Source organism: Dendrobates tinctorius, unplaced genomic scaffold (assembly GCF_039654945.1).
Source record: "Dendrobates tinctorius isolate UK_male_01 unplaced genomic scaffold, ASM3965494v1 ptg000051l, whole genome shotgun sequence".
Lineage (NCBI taxonomy): Eukaryota > Metazoa > Chordata > Amphibia > Anura > Dendrobatidae > Dendrobates > Dendrobates tinctorius.
In genome coordinates this window covers 26473157-26498194 of record NW_027361719.1, presented here as the reverse complement: position 1 = coordinate 26498194, position 25038 = coordinate 26473157, and the positions used below count along the sequence as shown (strand labels likewise).

The following is a 25038-nucleotide window of genomic DNA, read 5'->3' as shown; positions in this document are numbered from 1 at the left end:
AAACACATCAGGAGCAGGGATCCTTGGTTCAACAGCATGTGAATGAGTGAGATAGGCAGAAATTCCCCACACTTCAGCAGCGAGCTGCTCCACACGATCAGAAGACAATTGCTTAATCTCCATCAAGGAGAAAAAGGAAAAAAAAAAAAAAGAATCCTCCTACGGCCCCAGAGAAAAAGAGGAGAAAATATACATGTAAAAAAAAAAAAAAAATTCTGACACTTTTTTTTTATTTTTTACAATTCTCTCCTGCTTTTGAGTACCTTAGAATCTGCGGTATGGCTGGTGATTCAATTATGAATGCGTCACTGAGGAGGAAAAAACAAAAAGCAAGCTCAGCCCAGAAAACCGGAGAGGTTGGTAACTAGTGGATTGCAGACCCCTGATCTTATCCACAACAACTAGCAGTAGCAGTGGAGCGCGCCTACGGTGGTCCTAGATGCCTCGTCACGGCCGGAGAACTAAATAAGCCTAAAGAAAGAAAGGGAAAATCTAAACTGCTCCATAGCAGACCCCAAAGCAATAGACAGCCCCCAACATGTATTGTTGGTGAAACAAGATGAAAACACAGACACAGGTAGAAAGATAGGCTGAGCAAATGATGGGGCCCTCGCTAACTAGAAAGGACAGGAAAGAAAAGCTGCTGTCTGCAATCACGCAAAAAACCCTGCCAAAAAGAATGTCCAACACGTCTGATAGAAAAAGGCCCTGAAGTCGCTAGACTTCAAATCACTATATCAGCACTCAGGTATATTCTGAAGACAGAGCAAAAGAGATCAACTGATCACAGACAAAAATGGGGATTCAGCCTAGTCCCAGCAGGGCTGGCTGAACACAAAAACTAAGTAAACCAGACAAAAACTCATATGAACAATAGCAGAGAAAACTTAGCTTTATAGGACGGCAGGAACCAAACTGGAAACCAAGAGCCACAGTCAGGAAAAATCACCAGCAAGAAACTAGGGAGTCGGCTGCCTTAAATCCAATCAGAAACTCCTGATGTCCAATCGCAGTCCTCTTCCTCAGGTGGCCGGTTTCTGCCATTTAGATCAGCTTCATTACCTCCCTTCACCAACAGAGGGAGTCCAGATAGAGAACTCACTACTCCTCTGTCAGCACAGCCAGCTCCATAACCCTCACCAGAAGCCAGAGGCAAACCCGAAAATGAGCTCACAACAGAAAGGGTTGTGGATTCTCATATGCTCCGCCGTTCACGTCAGTACTTGGTCCATTTGAAGGGTCACAGTCCTGAGGATAGGTTTTGGGTGTCAGTGCGTTCGGTCCACGCAGATCAGTTGGTCTGGGTCTTTCACGCTCGTTATCCGGGGAAACCTGTGGGTCCTGTGGCCCCTCATTGAGAGGGGGGTACTGTCATGATCCAGGTCGGGGTTTGTTTATTGCTCTCCTCTCCCCGGCCTGTTCATGCGGGGGTTATCTTTCTCTGCCTTGCTTTGGGTTTGAGTTATAGTTTCTGCCCCGGACTGAGCGACTGACCCCGTTACACCCTTATTCGTCCTCTGCCCGTTTACTGAGTTCTCATGTCTGCCCTCTCCTGTTACTCTGCTCGTTTTGTGTCTGCTCCTCGTACTGGTTCATTGGTATTTGACCCGGCTTGTCCTCTGACCTGTTTGACTGTCTCCTGTCTCTAGTATCTCTGCTCCCGACTGGCTCTCACTTCTCTGGCTTGTATACAACCACGTGTTTTGCTGTTTCCTCTAGTACTGCATTCCTTCTCCATTGCTGACCCGGCTTGTCTGACTACTCTTTCACCACCTAGTGGCGCTGTGCTGCTCTACTGTATTGTTTTGCTCGTAGGATAACCTTTTTCCTCCACCAGCACCCCCTGGTGAAGGTTGGACGCTACTGCGCTGCAGAAGGCATAACACTGGTGCATCATATATGGGGCTCATTATACATGGAGCATTATATATGGAGCCCATTATACACTGGAGCATCATATATGGGGCCCATTATATATGAAGCATTATGTGGGCCCATCATACAATGGAGCATCTAATATGGTTCCCAACATATACTGGAGCATCATATGGGGCCCATTATATATGGAGCATCATATGTGGCCCATTGTATATGGAGCATCATATGGGGCCCATTACATATGGAGTATTATATGGGGCCCATTATATATGGGGCCTATTCTGTATGGAGCATTATATGGGGCCCTTTCTATATGGAGCAATATATGGGGCCCATCATATACTGTATGAATCATTATATGGGACTCATTATACTGTATGGAGCAATATTTGAGGCTCATTATACTGTATGGAGCCTATCCTATACTGTATGGAGCATTATATGGGGCCCATTTTATGTTGAGCAATATATGGGGCACATCATAAACTGGAACATTATATGGCGCCCATTTTGTATGGAGCAATATATGGGTCTCATTATACTGTATGGAGCAATATATGTGGCTTATTATACAGTATGGAGCAATATATGTGGCCTATTATATACTGTATGGAGCAATATATGGGGCTCATTTTTCTGTATGGAGCAATATATGGGGGTCCATTATTCTGTATGGAGCAGTATATGGGGCTCAATACTCTGTATGGAGCATTATATGTGGCTCATTATTCTGTATGGAGCACTATATGGTGCCCATAATACTATATGGAGCAATATATGTGGCTCATTATACTTAATGGAGGAATATATGGGGCTCATTATTCTATATTGAGTAATATATGTGGCTCATTATACTGTATAGAGCATTATATGGGGCCCATAAATCTGTATGGAGGAATATATGGGGCTCATTATTCTGTATGGAGCGCTATGTGATGCCCATAATACTGTATGGAGCAATATATGGTGCTTGATATTCTGTATGGAGTGCTATGTGGTGCCCATAATACTGTATAGAGGACTATACTATTCAGTTTCTGAGCTATTAACATCACTCATTGTAACAACCCAGCTGACATCACTGCATGGCCTCCCAATCCCCACTCACCAACTTGCTCACTGCTCCAGTCCTTGCTGTAATTTCTGTATACTGCCAGCTCCATGCTCTGTCCCTCTTATCTTCTGTCTGCTGTGTTCATGTTTCCTGACTGTGTGTATAACGGGGTGACGCCTGAACTCTCTGCTTCTTATGGAGATAGGGTGCACCTGTCTAATGTGTCCCTGACCAATTACCTAGAGCCCTCTACTATTTAGGCCTGCCCCATCCACTGGAACATTGCCTGTGCAATGTCTAAACTGAGTATCTTGCTACTGAGCCTACCAGGTCCTCGCCTGTGTAGCTCCTCCTTCTTTGTGTCTCTGTCCTACCTTTGTCTTATACCTAACCCCCCACCCTCCAGGAGGCAGAATATCCTGGTCCTTGAGTCTTTGTCCCTGTACTTAGTCTGAACTCTGTCCTACCCCTGCCTCCTTGTCTTTGGCTTCTTTCCCTGCTGTGTCTTTCCCTGTGTTCTCCCTGTCTGTGCTCTGCACCCTCGTAGCTCTGCCTGCTCTGCACCCTTGCTGCTCCACCTGCTCTGCACCCTTGCGGCTCCACCTGCTCTGCACCCTTGCGGCTCCACCTGCTCTGCACCCTTGCGGCTCCACCTGCTCTGCACCCTCGCGGCTCCGCCTGCTCTGCACTCTCGCGGCTTCGCCTGCTCCACACTCCTGCGGCTCTGCAAGCTCCGCACTCCTGCGACTCTGCCTACTCTTCACTCCTGCTGCTCCGCCTACTCCGCACTCCTACTTGTATCTGTATCTGCACCTCCTGTGTGAACAGGTCCGACCCTGTTCTGTCATACTCCACCCCCTCCTGTCTGTTCCAGTACTAGCACCCACTATGTGAACAATCCTCTTCCTGTTCCTTCATATATCTCTCCAGCCTGCCCTGTGTCTCAAGCCATGCCCGCCTGCCCTGAGTCTCAAGTCGTGCCCGCCTGCCCTGAGTCTCAAGACATGCCCGCCTGCCCTGAGTCTCAAGCCATGCCAGCCTGCTCTGTGTCTCATCCATGCCAGCCTGCCCTGTGTCTCCAAGCCATGCCTGCCTGCCAGTGTATCAAGCCATGCCTGCTTGCCCTGTGTCTCAGCCATGCCTGCTTGCCCTGTGTCTCAGCTGTGCCTGCTTGCCCTGTGTCTCAGCTGTGCCTGCTTGCCCTGTGTCTCAGCCGTGCCTGCTTGCCCTGTGTCTCAGCCTGCCTGTCACTCGCACCTGTCCAAGTGACTTGTCCCCGAGTGGGATCAGCAGCCACAGCCAGACACCACCCTGGAGTGGCACCTGGCAGCTGCCTGCTGCACAACCCTGACCTCACCATTGGAGGCTCCAGAGAAGACCAAGACAGCTGTCTTAGTCACGCCCAGGGTAGTCTGGTCTGTGGCACAGTGGGGCCACAACCCCCGGCTCGCACCAATCAGCCAAAGCTCGAGCGTGACACTCATGTAATGTTATAAGTAAGTGAAATCGTTGGCATTGTACTATACCTATATTTCTCTGCCATATCTGTGCACCATGAATTGTAGTATGTGTTAAAGGGGTCCACTGAGACTCTTTCACACGGAGCCCACGAAAACATGGAGCCGGCCCTGGTCATTATGTCAGGAGCTAGACCTGTATTTTGCTTTCTGCTCACTTTTATCATTTCCTTGTGTGGGGCCCCTGAGACTCAGTCGCCACAGAGGTACTGCACCTTCTCCTAAGGTGTAGTGCCCCACCACCTAGGTAAGTTGGGAACTCCTTTCCACACTCCAACACCTGCATCCACACACAAGATAGTTCAGCAATGGACCAGATTGCGGCTCCATGCTTAGAGGATAGCAGAGCACCTTTCGTGGGTCCTTGCTTCGTAACACGAGATGTGCTGGGAGGTGGGTGGAGTTAGATATAAAAGAGTGGGAAAGTTTAGTTCAGTCTGAGGAGTCTGAGGAGTCTAGAGGGTCAGTCAGTCAGGAGAGACTGAGGACGGATCCCTAGAAGGAAGGATGGAGGAAGGAGAGCTGCAGCTGCCTCAGTGACCTGAGCCAGTTGGCACGGGAAATGAACAGAAGGAGAAAGACGTAGAACTGCAACCTAAGCTTCCATAAGAGAGAGAAGGAACAGCGCGGAACGAAGAGAACAGAGAGGAGTTGTGGGTTGGAAAAGGAACCCTGCCTATAGGTTCTCAGCGCAAGGCCGGGGCCCGGTCCCCGAGGTTGTATGGACACTTATGGCTCTGCAGCAGACACCGGTGGAGTAGTTGGCTGTTAAAGCATTACTCCCATCCAAGACTTTGGGCACAACAGCATCTGTATAGGGAGCCGGAACTCAGGATAAAGTGAGTCCCTGAAGTAGGCTACAGCTGTCTGCCATACAAGGAAGAGTTGTTAGGAACATCTGACAGGAGGAACTTCAGAGTACCACGGTACTGGAGCTCTTCACACTAAAAGGCGCAATAGAGGAGTCGTTCAGGAAAGGTACATGTTGGCGGAGTGTTGGAGAGGAGAATCCTGACTTGCCCGGGAGGTTGATGGAGTCTCTTCCCCGGACGACACAGCACTGAGGCAGGCAACAGTGTGTACCATGAACTGTGAGTAAAGCTTTGGATCTACAAGCCCTGGTGTCTTCCAGTCATTGTGCGCCAACACCATCAGCACCGCTACATCTGGGAATCCTCCTTTACACTACCTGCACCTATACACTGCCCTGGGGTTACAGCTTCACCTGTGGGGAGCTACACCATCTATGCTGCAACACACCATCAGCCCCAGAGGATCTGCACACAGCGTTGGCTTAACATCTTGCTTGCCAAACACCACAGGTGGCGTCATGAACTTTCACATAAACTATATCTCAAACCACCATTGATTTGGGCGCCCAGGGCCACGGACCGGGTCACAGCCGCCGTGACACATCCCACTGACACCGGCCCGGTACCAAGTACCCCACAGCCCTGGGACGGGGCGACCCACTTGCCATGGTGAGCTGACACCAGACAATTGAACAGGTGAGTTCAATTTTGAGATCTCATCCTCAGAATTGTGAGTAGTGCCCCTGTTTCCTTTATTAATAATGATCATTCATGTTTTTATAGATGGGATGCCATTTTTTTCTTGATGTTCCCACTTAGGAACAGGGTTCTCTACATATTCAATCATGTGAGGTTTAGGGTTTGCTCACACAACCATCGATTCTCTCATGCAATAGAATTGGTCCGATTATGGTAATGTCACTCTGTTCAAACTCTCCCCGCTCTGTCGCAGAGATTTACTGTATCGGCATGAAGGGCACAACAATACAGTTAAATGTAGGGTAGCTCCAGATGGGCTCCTCAGAACATGGGGCCGGAGGCGACAGCACCCTCTGACCCCACCTGTAGCTACACTGCTGCACTCACCTATTGGCTTGTATGGTTAAGTGTGATCGGAATATCGGATACACTTGCACCATGCTGCCATTATTAATTGCACACCTGCACTATCCCATAATATAATACTGGGCCGAGTGCCATTCGATAAAACATTGCCTAGCACTCAGTTATTTGCTGATGTGAGCAAGCCCATAAAATAGAGTTCCTGGTCTGTGCAGTGAGCTGCATATTAGACCTCATCTGCACTGCCATATTTTCATCAGTATTTTGAAGAATTAATGTGAATCTTTCTATTATATTCTGTGTGGCTTCAGCTCTGAATTTTTTCTTACAAAACCCAATGCTAAATGGTGACCCAAACATAAAAGTGTGAATGAGGCCTAACTCTGCATTAATCTTGTGTCCTGTTCTGTCTTCTTTATTTCCATATCAGTACTGGAGCCAGAGTAATGTCTAAAGCCATGATATACCTGCCTTTTATTTACCGTATGTTATGTATATTTAATGTTGATTACTGTCCACTTTTTAATTCTCTGTATGCTTTGCTATTATCGTATTTATGTGGGGCAAGCGTAGTTCCCTAGTAAGCCCACTAGATGGGGATATAGTTATGCTAAGAATGTAAATAGTTAATGTAGGATGGGCTAACTGGTTAAGCCAGGGAGCATCTGGCATTTTAGTCAGTTGGGTTTAGTAGCCCTGACAGGGCAGGTAGCCCTGTAAAGTTTAAGGACACGAGCCAAGCCATTCAGGACCTGAGGGCCACAGATGACAGCAGTGCAGAACATTGCAGTACCAAGCACTACACTGCAGATGGTAGTGAGACAGTTGACAGGAGTATGGCAGCACAGATCGCTCGTTATGAGGCAGTTTGCTATGTGGGCAGATGCCTTTATGTCTGGGGCAAAACAGACAGGGGAACTACCAAAGATGGTGAAGCTGGACAGGGAGGATGCTGTGATGCTGACCGGGATGGGACGACCCGGGAATGTTCTGGAAGATGACAGTGAGAAATTAGGGAAAGTGAAGAAGGCAAATTGTGTGTTACCTGATGTCAATGCTGTAATTGAAGAGAATGGACTGAGAATACAAAAAAGAGTAAAATTTCTTGTTTAAAGTTGGAATTGGACTGTGTCTTCGTTTTTGCCAAAAGAGTTGGAATAAATGTGCAGCCACCTGGGGAAGGCCTTGATGGTGAGAAGTATGGAGCAACAGGTATGCTGATAGAGAACTGTGATGTGTATGTGAGGGGAGGCCAGGGCACGTCTAGACCATTTACCTCAGTCATTACTACCTCCCTGACCGACCCTTAGGGTGTGTGCACACGCTGTGGATTCTGCTGCGGATCCGCAGCGGTTTTGGTCCTGCAGATTCGCAGCCATTTCTGCTGCGGTGTACAGTACCATTATAACCTATGGAAATAGAAATCCGCAGTGCACACTGTGTGGAATTTTCCACGCGGACTTTCTGCGGTTTCAAAACCACAGCATGTCAATTCTTTGTGCGGATTCCGCTGCGGTTTGGCACCTGCTCCATGGCAGGTGTCAAACTGCAGACGAAACCCGCAGGCTAAACCGCAGAAAAACTGCAGATAAACCGCAGGTCTTTTGACCTGCGGATTTACCTGCGTTGTTTGACAAATCCGCATTGAAAAATCTGCCGGAAAATCCGCAGCGTGTGCACACACCTGTACACTATGCTGTAAAATGACATTACATTCTACAATGTTGGGTTCTATACTGTCAATTTGAGTCTAGGAGAGCTGCTGTATAAACCTGGAGTCTGGTGGGCTGTGCATGTATATATACATACACACACACGCACGTCAAGCAATATAATAGTTTATGCAAATGACACTTAACTTTAATTAAATCTTCTCATTAAAGGGGTTGTTCGGACTTTTCACATAATCTTAGTACATATCTGGGCTGCAGAATTATGACAATAAGTAATTTACTTTCTGTCACTAGTTTGCACGGTTTTCTAGATATTCTGAACAGAACGTCCAAGGGGGGGGTGTTATGGCATTGAAATGAGAACTATTTGTAACCTCCTACTCTACTCCAAACATGCCCTCTATAGCAGCAACCCCACCCTCCATAGCTACAGGCCCTCTCCGTCCACATGAAGCAGCCCTCATCACACAGTAATGAATTCTTCCCCTCCAGCAGCCTCAGTGCAGAGAGCAGAGAGCTGCTCCTCCCCCAGACACACACTGAACAGTGATCTATGGAAAGTGAATCTAGTGAGGAGGAGGGAAAATCGTCCTGTATTCTGGGCCACTCCATGATTACAATACATAACTCATTGTCAGTAATTCCTTCCCTCACTGTCCCAGGCTGCTGGCAGCAGTGAGAACAGACTGTGTGATGGCCAGTGATGGGGGTCTGCAGCTTCTAATCTGCACAGGGAATGGCAGTCACTGATGTAATCTGTTGTGTGACAAAGCCTCTGCTGTGTGAATGAGACAGCTGTGTGTCACTGATGTCTTCACACAGCAGCAGATTTGGTGCAGTGTATGTGCGAAGCTCCACCAAACTCCCCGCAAGCTCCAGTGACCAACACCGCCCACTGCCCACTCATTGGCTGGCAGGAAACTGCACCAGCACTCATTTTTATCATCATTCCAGCATTGGAAAGAACACAGCAGTGATCCTGTATTTGTGAAAGCAGCACAATACATACATACATACACCCCCCAACACTTCACACTGTTACAGCTGCTGATTGGACAGGCTGCTCCCATCAGTATTTGTGTCATTAGAGACACAGTGCTCACACACGGGTTAGTCGTGTTCTTTTCAAATAGTGTTTGGTTGTACTGAGTCCCTGCGAAGACAACTTTGTTATCCCTTTTTGGTTTCTTAGTATAGCCCTAGCGGCTTCAATTTATAAAAGTTTGCTTTCTAAAGTTCAACCAGTCTCGCGTCTCGTCACTGCATCCTGCGAACCTGCTGTTACCTACACTTGGCATAGTTGGCAGGATGCAGTCTCCGAGCGCAGACAATGATGCCCCAGACCAGAGCGGGGCCGTGAACTCAACAGTTGACGAGGGCCCTCATTCCAGCATTTCGTTGGGGGCTATGCTGAGCAACCTGCCTAGATTTTCTGGCTCCAATACCATGCTATGGAGCTGGACAGAGCGAATACGGGGGCTCTTTCGAATGCACCCGATGACTCCTGACTTGGAAGCAGAAGTAGCTCTCATGGCATTAGACGGGGAGGCTCGGAATTCAGTGATGTTGAGGCCCTCGGGACACCACAACACCTTTGATAAGGTTTTTCAGATTTTAGAACAGACCCGTGGGGACCCAACCAACGTGGGAGCGTTAAGAACCCGGTTGTTCAGTCGGATGCAGGGGGAGGGGGAGACCATCACCCAGTATATGAATGTCCTCCAAGAGTTACACACGGCCGTCGAAAGAAAGGACATCGTAGGGGTAGGACCTGTTGACATTACACTATGCGACCTGTTGGTGACTGGACTGCGGGACCTGTTAATAAAGCAGGCATTACGGGAACAGATTAGAATGAATCCACGTATAGACTTTTCCGAGGTGGGAAGTCAAGCACACGCTCGAGAGCAGGAGCAGGGAATGGCGGTCCCCGTGGGGAACGTCCGGAGTGTGGAGGCTTCCCTGAACGCAGTTGTGGAGCCTCAATGGGTAGAGGAAATGAAACAGGAGTTGAAGAACATCCAGGGCGAGTTGGCTGAAGTGAAAAGAAGGACTGAGTCCGGGACTGGACGGCCTAGTTTCAACCCTGGTCCCTGGGAATCCCGCTCTCCCCGGGGCGGGCGGTTTGCGCAGACCTGGTGCTATGAGAGCGGGGAGCCGGGACACTTCGCCCGAGAGAGTCTGTGGCGTGGAAGATACCCACCTCGGCGACCATTAAACTAGACGGCTCCGGGCTGGGGGGACACCACTCGTTGCCAGAAACCACGATTAGGGGTGGTGGAAGTCCTGAAGATTTGGTCACAAAATGTCCGGTGGTATGGGCAGAAGTAGAGGGCCGGGCAGTCCGGTGCCTAGTGGACACGCGGTCACAAGTGACAACTATGCCTGCAACTTATTTCCGGCAAAATTTTCCCGAAGCAGTGAGACCCCAGTGGGGACCCATGATCAGACTGGTAGCCGCCAATCAACTACCAGTCCCTGTTGCTGGGGTGGTGTGGGTACAGGTGACGCTGTGCGGTAAATTCCTCGGCTGCAGAGGAGTGGTTCTGACCCACGGAGAAACTGATAAACAGCACCCAGTCATTCTGGGCATGAACATACTGCGGGAGTTTGGCAACCTACTCCTCAATGATCCCACACATGAGACCTTGAAACAGTGGGGTTCCTGCACGGCCCAAGGACAGGTATTCCAGCAGTTGGTACGGGAAGCATGAGTCCTCCAGGATTGCCAGGAGGGCGAGGCCCTTGGCAAAGTCATCGAGCCAGTGGCTCCCCTGCTTGTACTGCCCCCTGGACAGACAGTGGTGGCCCTGCCCATCCGAGCTCCGATACCATTGGATGGCATGGAGATGCAGGTGGAGTCATGCTACTCGGAGCACTTACTCCCTGGCATACTGGTGGCTCGCTCCCTGACCACAGTGCAGAAGGGGACTGTCCTGGTGCGCTACATCAACCTTGAAGACCAAGACATCGTCCTGAAGCCCCGGACAGAACTGGCCAAGCTAGTAAGGCCTTTTGAAGACGTGCTACCAGCCCCTGCGGTTCAATTGAGAGTGCAGTCCGAGGACCCTTGGGCAGTAACTGTCCGGACTCTACAGGCTACCGAAATTTCAACTCAGAAAAAGGGTCGAAACATCCTGGAACAAATGCGGGCCGAGCTCTCTGGACTAACCGCATCCCAGCTCTCTCAGATGAAAACACTGCTCGGACAGTACCACAAGGTATTTGCTAGTCATGAGGAAGATTTTGGATGTACCACCGCCATCACCCATGGAACTCCCACTGCAGGAGCAGCCCCCATCTGTGAACAATACCAACAGATTCCTCCACAACTCTACCAAGAGGTGAAAACTTTGCTGGCCCAAATGCTATGAAAGGGAGTGATTCAAGAAAGCCAAAGCCCCTGGGTGGCTCCCATTGTGTTGGTCCGCAGAAAGGATGGCACCTTACGATTCTGCGTGGACTATCGAAAGCTGATTGCTTGCACCATCAAAGACTCGCACCCACTGCCCCGAATAGAAGAATCCTTGTCCGCTTTGGGGAAGGCGACGTACTTTTCTACTTTGGACCTGGCCAGTGGGTACTGGCAGGTGCCCATGTCAGAAGAAGACAGGGCAAAGACGGCGTTCATACTTCCTATGGGACTATTTGAGTTCAATCGAATGCTGTTTTGACTGGCCAACGCCCCGGGGACTTTTCAGTGGTTGATCGAGTGGTGTCTGGGAGATCTCAATTTTGAGGCCACGTTGATATACCTGACGATATCATCATCTATGCTGCCACATTTGAGGACCACCTGAAGTGGTTGGGGCAGGTACTCGGCCAGCTGCAAAAGTACGGGTTGAAGGTAAACCCCAAAAATGCCACCTATTTTGCACCCAGATCGAATATCTGGGCCATGTCGTCTCGGCGGAGAGCGTAAGGCCATCCCAGGAAAAGGTTGCTGTCATTCAGGGATGGCCTACCCCCAAGACGATAAAAGACGTGCGGGCCTTCCTAGAGTTGGCCGGATACTAAAGTCGTTTCGTAAAGAATTTTGCATGCTGGGCTCGAGCCCTGCATGACCTGCTGAAGGGGGCTCCCACTGGGGCAAATGGATGAAAAATCCAGTTCCAGTTACTGCAACCTCAATAAGAGGCCTTCCAAGACCTTAAGGCTGCGCTCTCGGATGCTCCGGTGTTAGCTTATGCGAATTTCTCGCAACTGTTCATCCTGCACACTGACGGGAGTCTTCACGGGCTGAGGGCTGTGTTGTCACAAATTCAAGATGGCCGGGAGAGAGTGATCGCGTATGGAAGCCACTCACTCCATGATTCCGAGCACAACCCTGACAATTACAGCTCCTTTAAGCTCGAGCTCCTCGCAGTCGTGTGGGCCATGACGGAGCGGTTCGCAGAGTACCTGGCGGGCTCTGAAGTAGTGGTGTGGACCGACAATAACCCGCTGGCCCATTTGAAAAACACCAAACTGGGAGCTCTGGAACAAAGTTGGGTGGCCCGATTGACGAAATTCAACTATAAAATTATCTATAAAAGAGGGGCCGAGAATGTATACGCTGACGCTCTCTCCAGGATTTAACATACAACCCCAGGGAAGAGTCGAGATGACGAACTAGAAGGGGAAGAGATACCGTTCGCCCTCACCGCTGCTGTGCTTACAGCTGCCACCCAGGAACTACCTCCCACGGAGACCCTAAGGGGTATGCTGGAACAAGTGGATAAGTGGATCCAACAGCAGCAAGAAGACAAAGAAATTGGGCTTCTCCGGAAATGGGTAACTGCTGGCAAACTGCCCACTGACTCCCAAAGACAGACTTTGACTCAGGACATGTTGCTGATGTTATGACAATGGGAGAGACTGGTTATCCGGAAGGGACTATTATATCTTAAAATGACATCACAAACAACTTCTATGACGATTTGGCAGGTAGTTACGCCCGGAGCCCAACTTAACGAACTGGCTCAATAAGCCCACGAAAAAGGGGCTCATTTCGGAGCTCAAAAGACCTTGCAATGGTTACAACAGAAAATTTACCATCCACGCTTGCATGCTGTTGTGGACGAGACTTGCCGGACCTGTCGCCTATGCGAATTAGCTAAACTGCCCGCACAGCGAGCCTCAGTACAAACAATAGTGACCTCAGCGCCCCTCGAGCTTCTGACGGTGGATTACCTGACCATTGGTCCCGCATTCCAGGGGTATGAACACTGCCTCGTCATGGTAGACCATTTCACTAAGTTCGCTGTGGTCACCCCCACTTGAGACCAGACCGCGGAGTCGGCCGCCTCCGCAATTTGTAGAAACTTTATACAAATTTACGGCTGCCCTCAGCAAATACATTCTGATCAAGGAGCATGTTTTTTGGGCAAAGCAATGGAGGAACTACACCGGCTCTACGATATTGACAATCCTGGACCATGCCATACCACCCGCAGGGAAACGGGGCCTGCGAACGATTTAATCGGACATTAATCTAAATGTTGCGTACTCTGGAGAGTGACAAGAAGGCCCGTTGGCCCGAATATGTCCCTAAACTAGTATGGGTCTACAACAACCGAGTACATCGAGTTACTGGCTATACCCCCTACACCCTGTTGTTCGGACGCGAGGGCAAAGGAATCACGGAGGTAGAGTTGGACCCAGAGGAACCTCAGCCTTGGACTGGGGTATCATCATGGGTCCGAAATCACCGGCACAGGCTGCAAACTCTTCATCGAATTGTACATGCCAAAATTCCAGACTTAGAACACCCAGGAAAGAGTTCATCTCTACCTCCCGACCTCCAAAGCGGAGACCGAGTACTTGTACTAGACCAACGTCCCCAGAATAAATTAGAGCCACGCTGGGAAGAGAGTCCCTATCGGGTCCTACGCCGTATAAACCCTGAAGGACCTGTGTACGAAATACGACCCGAGAAAGATGAAACGTTGCCTACCCGCATTGTGCATCATAATATGCTATGCCCCTGTATTTCCACCGACCCGAAACAACCTGAACCTGCTCCTCAGGTCTCTGAACCATTGCCCGTGTTCTGGGACCCGGACGACGAAGACTTCCCCACAATAACCAGGGGCTCTCTACTCAATGATAAACCAACTGACACAATTAGTCTGCCCGAACCAGCTAGCCCACCACAGACCACCACCCCAGAAGACTCTACCCTAGTCGAACTAAGACGGTCCGAGCGGTCAACAGCCGGCAAACCCCCCGAACAATACGAACAGGACCAGTTCATATGGCAACAAAAACTGACACCTCTGCAGATCAACTCAAGCATACTGAGGCCCTCGCCCGAGGACTGGTGAGCTTACAGGATGGGGGAGTGTAGGGAGGAGGACCCCCGCAGAGTGTCCGGGCCGGAACCAAGGGGACCGCCATCTGAGTTCCTAAGGAAACAGTACCCGGGGAGCAGAGGAGGAGAGTGGACTGCTGAGAGTGACAGGGCAGCAAGGGGAGGGGCGAGTATAAAAGGGACAGGGAGTACACAGGGGAGTCAGTTGGTGATACGTCAGACACGGAGCAGGAGGCGGAGGGGGGCGTGAGCGAACAAGGAGGACACAGACAGTTCAGAGAGGAGACCAGCAGCAGAGGGTAGATACTCAGTGGCCCTCAGGAGAGAGGCGCCTAGCTTACCGACAGGGGACTGCCTCTTCACCCCAATCCTGGGTCACGATCTGCCCCGGTCATCCTCTGCCGTTACCGCTGAGCCCGAGCCTGCCGCGTCCTGTCCGCTGTCCCTCCCGGCCACTGCCATCCCACTTCAGCCCGCGGTTGCAGCCTGCCGCTGCCACCCGCGGACGCTGCCATGTCACTTCAGCCCGTGGTTGCAGCCTGCATATCTCCGCTCACAGCTGCCTTTAACCCGCTGCAGTCAGCAGTTGGGGCCTGTTCCTTGTCAACAGAGACACTCTGCCCACAGCCTCAGGTTGTGCGCGTGGCCAGTAAACCGCCACTCTTAAAGACTGCGACACAACCCTGCTTGAGTACAGAAGTCCCATTGAACTCGCTAACAAGCGCAACCCCGCTGTTACTACAGGGGGTTACTTCATCGCAAGACTCCATCAGGGCCTGTTGTACCCCCAACTCCTCCTGGGAGGATCTGCACCAAAATGGTATAAATAAAAATGTTAGATCGGCATGCAAAAAAATAAGCCCTCACCCAGCCCCAGATCCAGTAAAATCGAGACGCTATGGGTCTCGGAAAATGGCAACTTTTTTTTTTACAAACTTTGGAATTTTTTTTCACCACTTAGTTAAAAAAGAACCTAGAAATCTTTGGTGTCTATGAACTCGTAATGTCCTAGAGAATCATAATGGCAGGTCAGTTTTAGCATTTAGTGAACCTAGTTATAAAGCCAAACAAAAAACAAGTGAGGGATTGCACATTTCACCGCACTTTCACCGCACTTAGAATATTTTTTCCGTTTTATGTTAAACGACATAGTAATGCCAATGGTGTCGTTCAAAAGCACAACTCGTCTTGCAAAAAACAAGCCCTTACATGGCCATTTTGACCAAAAAATAAAAAAGTTATGGCTCTTGGAAGAAGGGGAGCAAAAAAATGCAAAAGCAAAAACACCCCTGGTCTTTAAGTTGGTTAATGAATGCGGCAATACCAATTTTTAAAAATTTTTATGGTGGGGGGGAGTAGTTGATCGCTTATATACTGCAATATCACAGTATTGAATGGGGCTATAGAAGTCCATGGCATAGGGAAGGTGGATGGGGGGATGGGGGCAGATCCAGGATGAGGCTATAGAAGTCCATAGCATAGGGAAGGTGGATGGAGGGGATGGGGCACATCCAAGGTGGATGCCATAGAAGTCCATGGCGCATCATAGTTCTCTTTCTCGCAGTCTATGACATTCGCTCACATATTGCGCTGCTTTCTCCACTGCTCTCTCTTCTTCCCCCAGCAGGATATATGTTTTCTCTTCCTCCTTCATGGTGATGAAATCCGGGAAGAGATGTGAGAGTCTCCTGAAGTGAGTGTCCCTCACTGCTGAGTACTTGGAGCAGTGTAGCAGGAAGTGGGTCTCATCCTCCAGGGCCTCCTGGTCACAGTGTAGGCACAGTCTTTCCTCCCTGGGCTTGTAGCTCTGCCTTTGTCGGCCAGATTCGATGGCCAGACTGTGGGCACTGAGTCTATATTGGCTCAGGATCTTGCGGTCTCTGGGGTTTCTCCAGGTATGGGGCCAGTCTGTAGTCTCTCTGTAGACTCCGGTACATGGTCAGTTTCTGTGAGCTGATGATGTCGTTCTTCCAGTCACTTACGTGCCTCTCCTGGCCTTCGTCTACCGTCTTCCTGATTCCGGCTTTTGTCAGGTTGCTGTGATTGGTGTTCTGGTCAGGTTGGGTTTGGGTGAAGCTGTTCCGAGGGTCCAGGTTTTTCTGTTTCACCTACTTGTGTCAAAGCTTTATGGTGATGGGAGCTTGGATTGCTCCTACGTAGGTGAGCCCGGAATGACAGTGCCCTCTTTAGAACTGTTAGGTGTAGAAGGAATCTGCCCAGCTCTGCCCGGCAAGCACTGTTGGAGGTGCTCCGATGGACTTGGAGAAGGTGCTTGCAGAATTCCAGGTGGAATATTTCTGTTGGGCTTGAATCCCACCTTGATCAGTCTGGGTAGGTGTGAGGACCCCAGACTTCGCTGCCATACAGCAGGATTGGGGCGATGATAGAGTCGAAGATTTTTAACCAGGCCCTCACTGGTGGCTTCAGATGGTAGAGTTTCCTTCGGATGGCATAGAAGGTTTTGCATGCCTTGTCTTTCAGGGTCTCTATGGCTTGTTTGAAGCTCCCTGACCGGTGAATCTCTAGGCCCAGGTAGGTATATTTGTCCGTTCCTGTAAGGGCGCAGTTGTTGAGGACAAATGAAGGGTGCTGGTCTGATTTTCTCTCTCTTCTGGAACACCATGATGTTGGTTTTCTTTAGGTTGACCGGTAGTGCCCAGGTGGAGCTGAATTTCTCTAAGATTTTCAGGTTGTCTTGGAGGCCTTTCTCGGTTGGTGACAGAAGCAGCAGGTCATCTGCATACAGCAGGAATTTCACCTGCGCGTCGTGGAGGGTGAGACCTGGTGCTGTGGAAGATTCCAGAGCGGTAGCCAGCTCTTTGATGTAAATGTTGAAGAGCGTTGGGCTTAGGCTGCAGACTTGTCTCACTCCCCGGCTCTGCTGGAAATAGGCCGTTCTTCTGCCATTCACACTCACACTGCAGAGGTTCTCGGTGTAGGAGCTTTTGATAACATCGTAGGTCTTTCCTCCTATTCCGCTCTCCAGCAGTTTCAGGAATAAACCTGTGTGCCACACTGAATCAAAGGCCTTTTTAAAGTCCACGAAACAGGCGTATATCTCCCCGTTCTTTGTGTTGTGGACGTGTTTCTGAATGAGACTGTGCAGGGTGTAGATGTGGTCAGTAGTGCGGTGGTTTGGCATGAACCCTGCTTGGCTCTTGCTGAGGACGTTATGCTCAATGAGGAAACTGAGTATCCTCTTGTTCAGGATGCTGTTGAACAGTTTTCCCAGGTTGCTGCTGACTTATATGCCTCTGTAGTTGGCAGGGTCATACCTGTCACCATTCTTGTGGATAGGTGTGATGAGGCCTTGATTCCAGGTACGAGGGAAGTAGCCGGCACTTAGCACAATATTGAAGAGGTTAACCATTGCAGCCTGTATTTCTGGTGGGCTGTACTTCAGCATTTCTGGTAGGATTCCATCCAGGCCACCGGCTTTTCTACATGTTATGGAACAGATTCTCTCTGCTACTTCCTGTAATGTAATGTACAGTAATAGGTGCATCCACGGGGGTTTGGGATTTTTTTACTTCTTCCTCCATTGCTTTTAGTTTTGCCATTATGCTTTCCTGTTCTTGGCTTAGTTCTTCCTTTGGAATGTCTTTATAGAGGTCTCTGAAGTACTGGAGCCAGATGTTGCCATTTTGGATATGGATGTTGTTATTCTTGTATTTTGTGCCCATGTGGTTCCATAGTTACCAGAAGGAGTTGTCTTGGAGGGCATCTTGGAGTTAGTTAAGCTTGGTAGAGATGTAACTCTGCTTCTTCCTCCTGAGGATGGTTTTGTACTGCCTTTGTATGGTTTCATAGGCTTCCCTCAGACCCAGGAGGTTGGGGTCTCTGTGTTTCTTGTTTGAGGCTGTTCTCAGGGTCTTCCGTACGGCTTTACATTCTCTGTCAAACCATCCGTTCATCTGTTTTTCTTTTGGTCTCTTGTAGTTGGCTTTTTTAAGGTCGGACAGTCTGGCCATTGCATAGAATATATTGTTGAGGTCTTTTGCAGCTTGGCTCACTCCCTTTGGGTTAGGCTGGTACTCGTAGTTGTAGAAGTGGTGGAGCATCCGCTGTATTTCAGGTCTGCTGGGAGCCTCTTTATACTTTAATGCCGACATTTTGTGCCATTTATAGGATGGAGGGCGGGTGAAGAGGCCACTCTGCTGTGGCTTTTGAGTGGATGGTTTCTCTGTAGATTTCAAGTACAGAAGAAGTTGGCTGTGGTCTGACAGGTGAGTTTGTGGGGAGACTATGAAGGCGCTGATATTTGCCAGGTTCATATCAGTAATGGCATAATCTACTACACTTCTCCCTACATGGGAGTTTAGTGTACACCTCCCTAAGGAGTCTCCATTGGTTCGTCCGTTAAGAATATGAAGTCCTAAACTTCTGCATATGTTCAGGAGCTTTTTACCACTTTTGTTGACTGTACTGTCATAGCTGTTTCTCTCTGTGACTACTGAGTCTTGGCTGTCATTCTCTGCTCCAAATATGTAGATGTTCCCATCCGTGGTCAGGAAGTCGTTTTCTCTCCCTGTTGTTGCATTGAGGTCTCCAAAGATGAGAACTTTGCCCAGGCCCTGATAGTGGGCTGCTTCTCTTTGTAAGATCTTGAAGCAGTCTGGATTGAAGTAGGGTGACTCTGGTGATGGTATATAGGTGGCGCAGAGGTGGACATCAGACTGAGAGGTGAGGATGGAGCTGCTGATCCTGATCCATATGTGGCTGCTGATCCTGATCCATATGTGGCTGCCTCCTCTCTTCACCGGTTTGATGTACTGGTGGAGCTCCTCTTTATACCAGATCAGTATTCCTCCTGAGCTACGGCACTGTTTGATGTTTTTATTTTTCAGGGCAGGGACAGAGATTTTCCTGTATCCGATGGGCACCAGTGATTCGTCTTCGGCTCTGGTCCATGTTTCCAGGAGGATCTGAATGTCTATATTTCTCAGTCTTTGTATAAAGACAGGGTCATTTGTTTTACATCCAAAGGCCGAGGTGTTGAGACCCTGAATATTCCAGCTGCTGAATGTAAGTGAGGTCATTTTTCTATATATCTTGGGTGTATATACCTTGTAATGAGTATGGCTGTGTAGGACACACCGGATCTCTGACTGATTTATTAATGGTGTTGGTTCCATCCAGTCACATTAGTTTCCTGCACACTGTGTTGAGTAGAGTCTTTATCTCCTCCATATCTCTGCTCTGTATGTCTCTGCTCTGTATGCCTCTGCTTCGCATGTCTCTGTGTGAGGGTTGTGAACTCCTCCATGGTGGTCTCCTCCTCTGATGGTCCAATTTTGGGTGAGGGTGTAGGTTTTCAGCTTCCTTTGATATAATTGTTGTTTCATTCCTTCTTATTGTCGGGGGTCTTTTCACAGGATTCTGGTTGGTGTTGGCTCCAAGCCTAGGGTGGTCTCTGTTTAGTACAATGTCCTTCAGCTCTTTGGCCAGAAGGCTGACCCCTGATTTGTTCATGTTAAATAATATATATATATCCATTTTTTAAATATATATATATACATAATATATATATATATATACACACACACACAAAATAATATATATATCTATAATATATTATATTAAAGATATAGGGAATATATATGAATATATAATATATATTTAAAATATTAATATTTTATATATACATATCATATATAATATAAATATACTAAAAATATAATACATATGTATATATATACACTCACTGGCCACTTTATTAGGTACACCTGTCCAACTGTGTGTTAAGACTTAATTTCTAATCAGCCAATCACATGGCGGCAACTCAGTGCATTTAGGCATGTAGACATGGTCAAGACAATCTCCTGCAGTTCAAACCGAGCATCAGTATGGGGAAGAAAGGTGATTTGAGTGCCTTTGAACGTGGCATGATTGTTGGTGCCAGAAGGGCTGGTCTGAGAATTTCAGAAACTGCTGATCTACTGGGATTTTCACGCACAACCATCTCTAGGGTTTACAGAGAATGGTCCGAAAAAGAAAAAAAATCCAGTGAGCGGCAGTTCTGTGGCCGGAAATGCCATGTTGATGCCAGAGGTCAGAGGAGAATGGGCAGACTGGTTCGAGCTGATAGAAAGGCAACAGTGACTCAAATTGCCACCCGTTACAACCAAGGTAGGCAGAAGAGCATCTCTGAACGCACAGTGCGTCGAACTTTGAGGCAGATGGGCTACAGCAGCAGAAGACCACACTGGGTACCACTCCTCTCAGCTAAGAACAGGAAACTGAGGCTACAATTTGCACAAGCTCATCGAAATTGGACAGTAGAAGATTGGAAAAACGTTGCCTGGTCTGATGAGTCTCGATTTCTGCTGCGACATTCGGATGGTAGGGTCAGAATTTGGCGTAAACAACATGAAAGCATGGATCCATCCTGCCTTGTATCAACGGTTCAGGCTGGTGGTGGTGGTGTCATGGTGTGGGGAATTTTTTCTGGGCACTCTTTGGGCCCCTTGGTACCAATTGAGCATCGTTGCAACGCCACAGCCTACCTGAGTATTGTTGCTGACCATGTCCATCCCTTTATGACCACAATGTACCCAACATCTGATGGCTACTTTCAGCAGGATAATGCACCATGTCATAAAGCTCGAATCATCTCAGATTGGTTTCTTGAACATGACAATGAGTTTACTGTACTCAAATGGCCTCCTCAGTCACCAGATCTCAATCCAATAGAGCATCTTTGGGATGTGGTGGAACGGGAGATTCGCATCAGGGATGTGCAGCCGACAAATCTGCGCCAACTGTGTGATGCCATCATGTGAATATGGTCCAAAATCTCTGAGGAATGCTTCCAGCACCTTGTTGAATCTCTGCCACGAAGAATTGAGGCAGTTCTGAAGGCAAAAGGGGGTCCAACCCCTTACTAGCATGGTGTACCTAATAAAGTGGCCAGTGAGTGTATATACATAATATATATCTAATATGGGTGTGTATGTATGTATGTATGTGTGTATATCCGGGATAGGCATCGCACCGCCGCAGCTACAGCCACAACATTTGGCACAGTCACACGTCTGGACCCCGAGAGCGTCCTAGGCTATGTTGTGAGGCGAAATTTTAACCCCGCGCGCTCCAATTCACCAAACAATTTTGCCCCTATCTACATAATGGGGAAAATGCCCATATACCCATCATACATAGCTGCGACGGTGCGGATCCCAATCCCGGACATACATACATACATGAAACCAATTGACCTGTTTACAAGCAATACCACAATACCACAAAGAAACGCAGAAGAACGGCCTATTTCCAGCAGAGCCAGGGAGTCAGACAAGAAACCCCCTGACGAAGGATTCATTCCGAAACGCGCGTCGGGGCTGTGTTGCTCGTTTACCAGCGGTCCTTAAAGGTATACACCCTCATTTGTCCTCATTTCACCCTCATTGCTATTTTTTGCACTCAGCACTTTGCACTTTTCATATTTGGATGAATTTTCCACTGCTGCCATTTAATATTGCACTTTTGTACTTTTGTCTTGAATACACTGACACTTTCATGAGCCTAGATATATTAGATTTGGCTCTTTATATTTTATGTCACTTTTCTATAGGGCAAATATAAAGGTGGTGTAATTACATTTTTTCATATATGTGGACCGTTGTACATGTTGTACATGTTGTATATATTTTAATCAATCTGAGCACACATTGCTTTTCTATATATATGTACCACTATTATATAATAAAGGTATTTTAAATTTCATCTATGTTTTAATATTTCAATTATTGAAAAAATTTCCTATTATTGACCATAAATTCGGGTTTTTTCTTTTGGTTCGGTATGGATACATACATACATACAGTACATACACACTTGAGCTTTATATAATAGATATATTAATATATTAAATATATAAAATATATTATATATTAGATATATATATTACTTTATATGTTACTATATATATTATATATATATATCATATATATTATATGTTACATATATATAATATATATATATTAGATATAATATATGTATATATATACAGTATGTGTGTGTCACTGACATGTCTGTATTTCTGCTGTATGCAGATGACCTGCTGCTTCTGTCACCAACTGAGAAAGGCCTCCAAGACAACCTGAAAATCTTAGAGAAATTCAGCTCCACCTGGGCACTACCGGTCAACCTAAAGAAAACCAACATCATGGTGTTCCAGAAGAGAAAGAGAAAATCAGACCAGCACCCTTCATTTGTCCTCAACAACTGCTCCCTTACAGGAATGGACAAATATATCTACCTGGGCCTAGAGATTCACCGGTCAGGGAGCTTCAAACAAGCCATAGAGACCCTGAAAGACAAGGCATGCAAAACCTTCTATGCCTTCCGAAGGAAACTCTACCATCTGAAGCCACCAGTGAGGTTTTGGTTAAAAATCTTTGACTCTATCATCACCCCAATCCTCCTAAATGGCAGCGAAGTCTGGGGTCCTCACACCTACCCTGACTGGTCAAGGTGGGATTAAAGCCCAACAGAAATATTCCACCTAGAATTCTGCAAGCACCTTCTCCAAGTCCATCGGAGCACCTCCAACAGTGCTTGCCGGGAAGAGCTGGGCAGATTCCCTCTACACCTAACGGTTCTAAAGAGGGCACTGTCATTCCGGGCTCACCTACGTAGGAGCAATCCAAGCTCCCATCACAATAAAGCCGTGACACATGTAGGTGAAACAGAAAAACCAGGACCCTTGGAACAGCTCACCCAAACCCAACCTGACCAGAACACCAATCACAACAACCTGACAAAAGCCAAAATCAGGAAGATGGTAGACGAAGGCCAGGAGAGGTACGTAAGTGACTGGAAGAACGACATCATCAGCTCACAGGAACTGACCATGTACCGGAGTCTACAGAGAGACTACAGACTGGCCCCATACCTGGACAAACTTCCAGACCCCAGAGACCGCAAGATCCTGAGCCGATATAGACTCAGTGCCCACAGTCTGGCCATCGAATCTGGCCGACACAGGCAGAGCTACAAGCCCAGGGAGGAAAGACTGTGCCTACACTGTGACCAGGAGGCCCTGGAGGATGAGACACACTTCCTGCTACACTGTCCCAAATACTTAGCAGTGAGGGACACTCACTTCAGGAGACTCTCACATCTCGGGACTATGGGATGGCGGATATGTATGATGGGTATATGGGCACGGGACTATGGGATGGAGGATATGTATGATGGGCACATGGGCATGGGACTATGGGATGGCATATGTGTGATGGGTATATGGGCACTGGATTATGGGATGGAGGACATGTATGATGGGCATATGGGCATGGGACTATGGGATGGAGGATATGTATGATGGGTTTATGGGCATGGGACTATGAGATGAAGGATGTGTGATGGGTATATGGGCACTCGACTATGGGATGGTGAATATGTATGATGGGTATATGGGCACTCGACTATGGGATGGCGAATATGTATGATGGGTACATGGGCATGGCACTATGGGATGGAGAATATGTATGATGGGTATATGGGCATGGGACTATGGGATGGAGGATATGTATGATGGGTTTATGGGCATGGGACTATGAGATGAAGGATGTGTGATGGGTATATGGGCACTCAACTATGGGATGGCGAATATGTATGATGGGTATATGGGCACTCGAATATGGGATGGAGGATATGTATGATGGGTACATGGGCATGGCACTATGGGATGGAGAATATGTATGGAGGGTATATGGGCATGGGACTTTGGGATGGAGGATGTGTGATGGGTATATGGGCACTCGACTATGGGATGGAGGATATGTATGATGGGTATATGGGCACAGGACTATGGGATGGAGGATAATTATAATTTGTTATAACTAACCACAGTTAGTTACTATGCCCGGGCAGTGCCAAGCTCTTCAGTTAGTATATATATTTGTAGCTTTGTCGCGATAAAAGGGGCCCAGACACATTTCTTGCACAGGGGCCGCCCCCCCAAAAAAAAAAAATTGGACATGAAAAAATGCCCTTAAACTTTAATGAGTGTGTGTGTAATATCCGTGAATAAAACTTCTACAAGAATCACAGATAATTGAATGAGACTTTACTCATTATAATGTGACACAGAAACTGTGCATTGCAAAGCGTCCAAGCAAAACATTTCATAAAAGATTTTCTTCTATGTTTGTTTTTCAGTTCTGTAATTCCAATTTTTGCTAAACAGGAAGAAAAAAGAAATTATTACAATCCCTTACCTTACAAACTTCCTTCTTCACCTGCTACCTGCAAGTTCAAACACTTATCGCAGCCTCTATAAGAGCTTGCGTTCATTGCCTCGAGATAAACATGAGATAAGCAAATCCTCCTGTCTTGTTTCAAGGTTTCCCATATGACCTTTGGTTACTTGCTCCGCCCCTAATATAACATCCTTAGGCATTGTGGTCTAGCGATAAATATTGTAAATGAAATCGCTGGGATCAGTCACGCTATGTAAGTGATATATGCTTGATGTACAGTTTCACATAATATATATATATATAAACAAAATCACACTATTGTGCATGTATTGAGAATCCAGCAAGTTTGACTAATCACATGGTGTATACTATTTTTCACCTATTAACAATGCCACTTAATCATGCATGGTCACATGTGATTTGCTGTTGTGGTTTAAATACTATTCCAGTGTCAGTAAGAAGTGTATCAATATATCAAGACTAAGGCCACATGCACACATTGAGTATTTGGTGAGTTTTTTACTACAGTATTTGTAAGCCAAAAC

At 47.7% G+C, this 25038-nt stretch overlaps 1 protein-coding gene across 1 annotated transcript in view; it reads right to left on the bottom strand.

The window, feature by feature from the left end:
* The window catches only part of LOC141091347 (retinol dehydrogenase 7-like), a 62890-nt gene extending 38288 nt beyond the window's left edge, over positions 1-24602 (bottom strand). The window contains exon 1 of the mRNA XM_073576888.1: positions 24512-24602. The gene's annotated coding sequence lies outside the window, so the exon portion shown is untranslated. The remainder of the gene's footprint in view (positions 1-24511) is intronic.
* Positions 24603-25038: the final 436 nt, after the last annotated feature.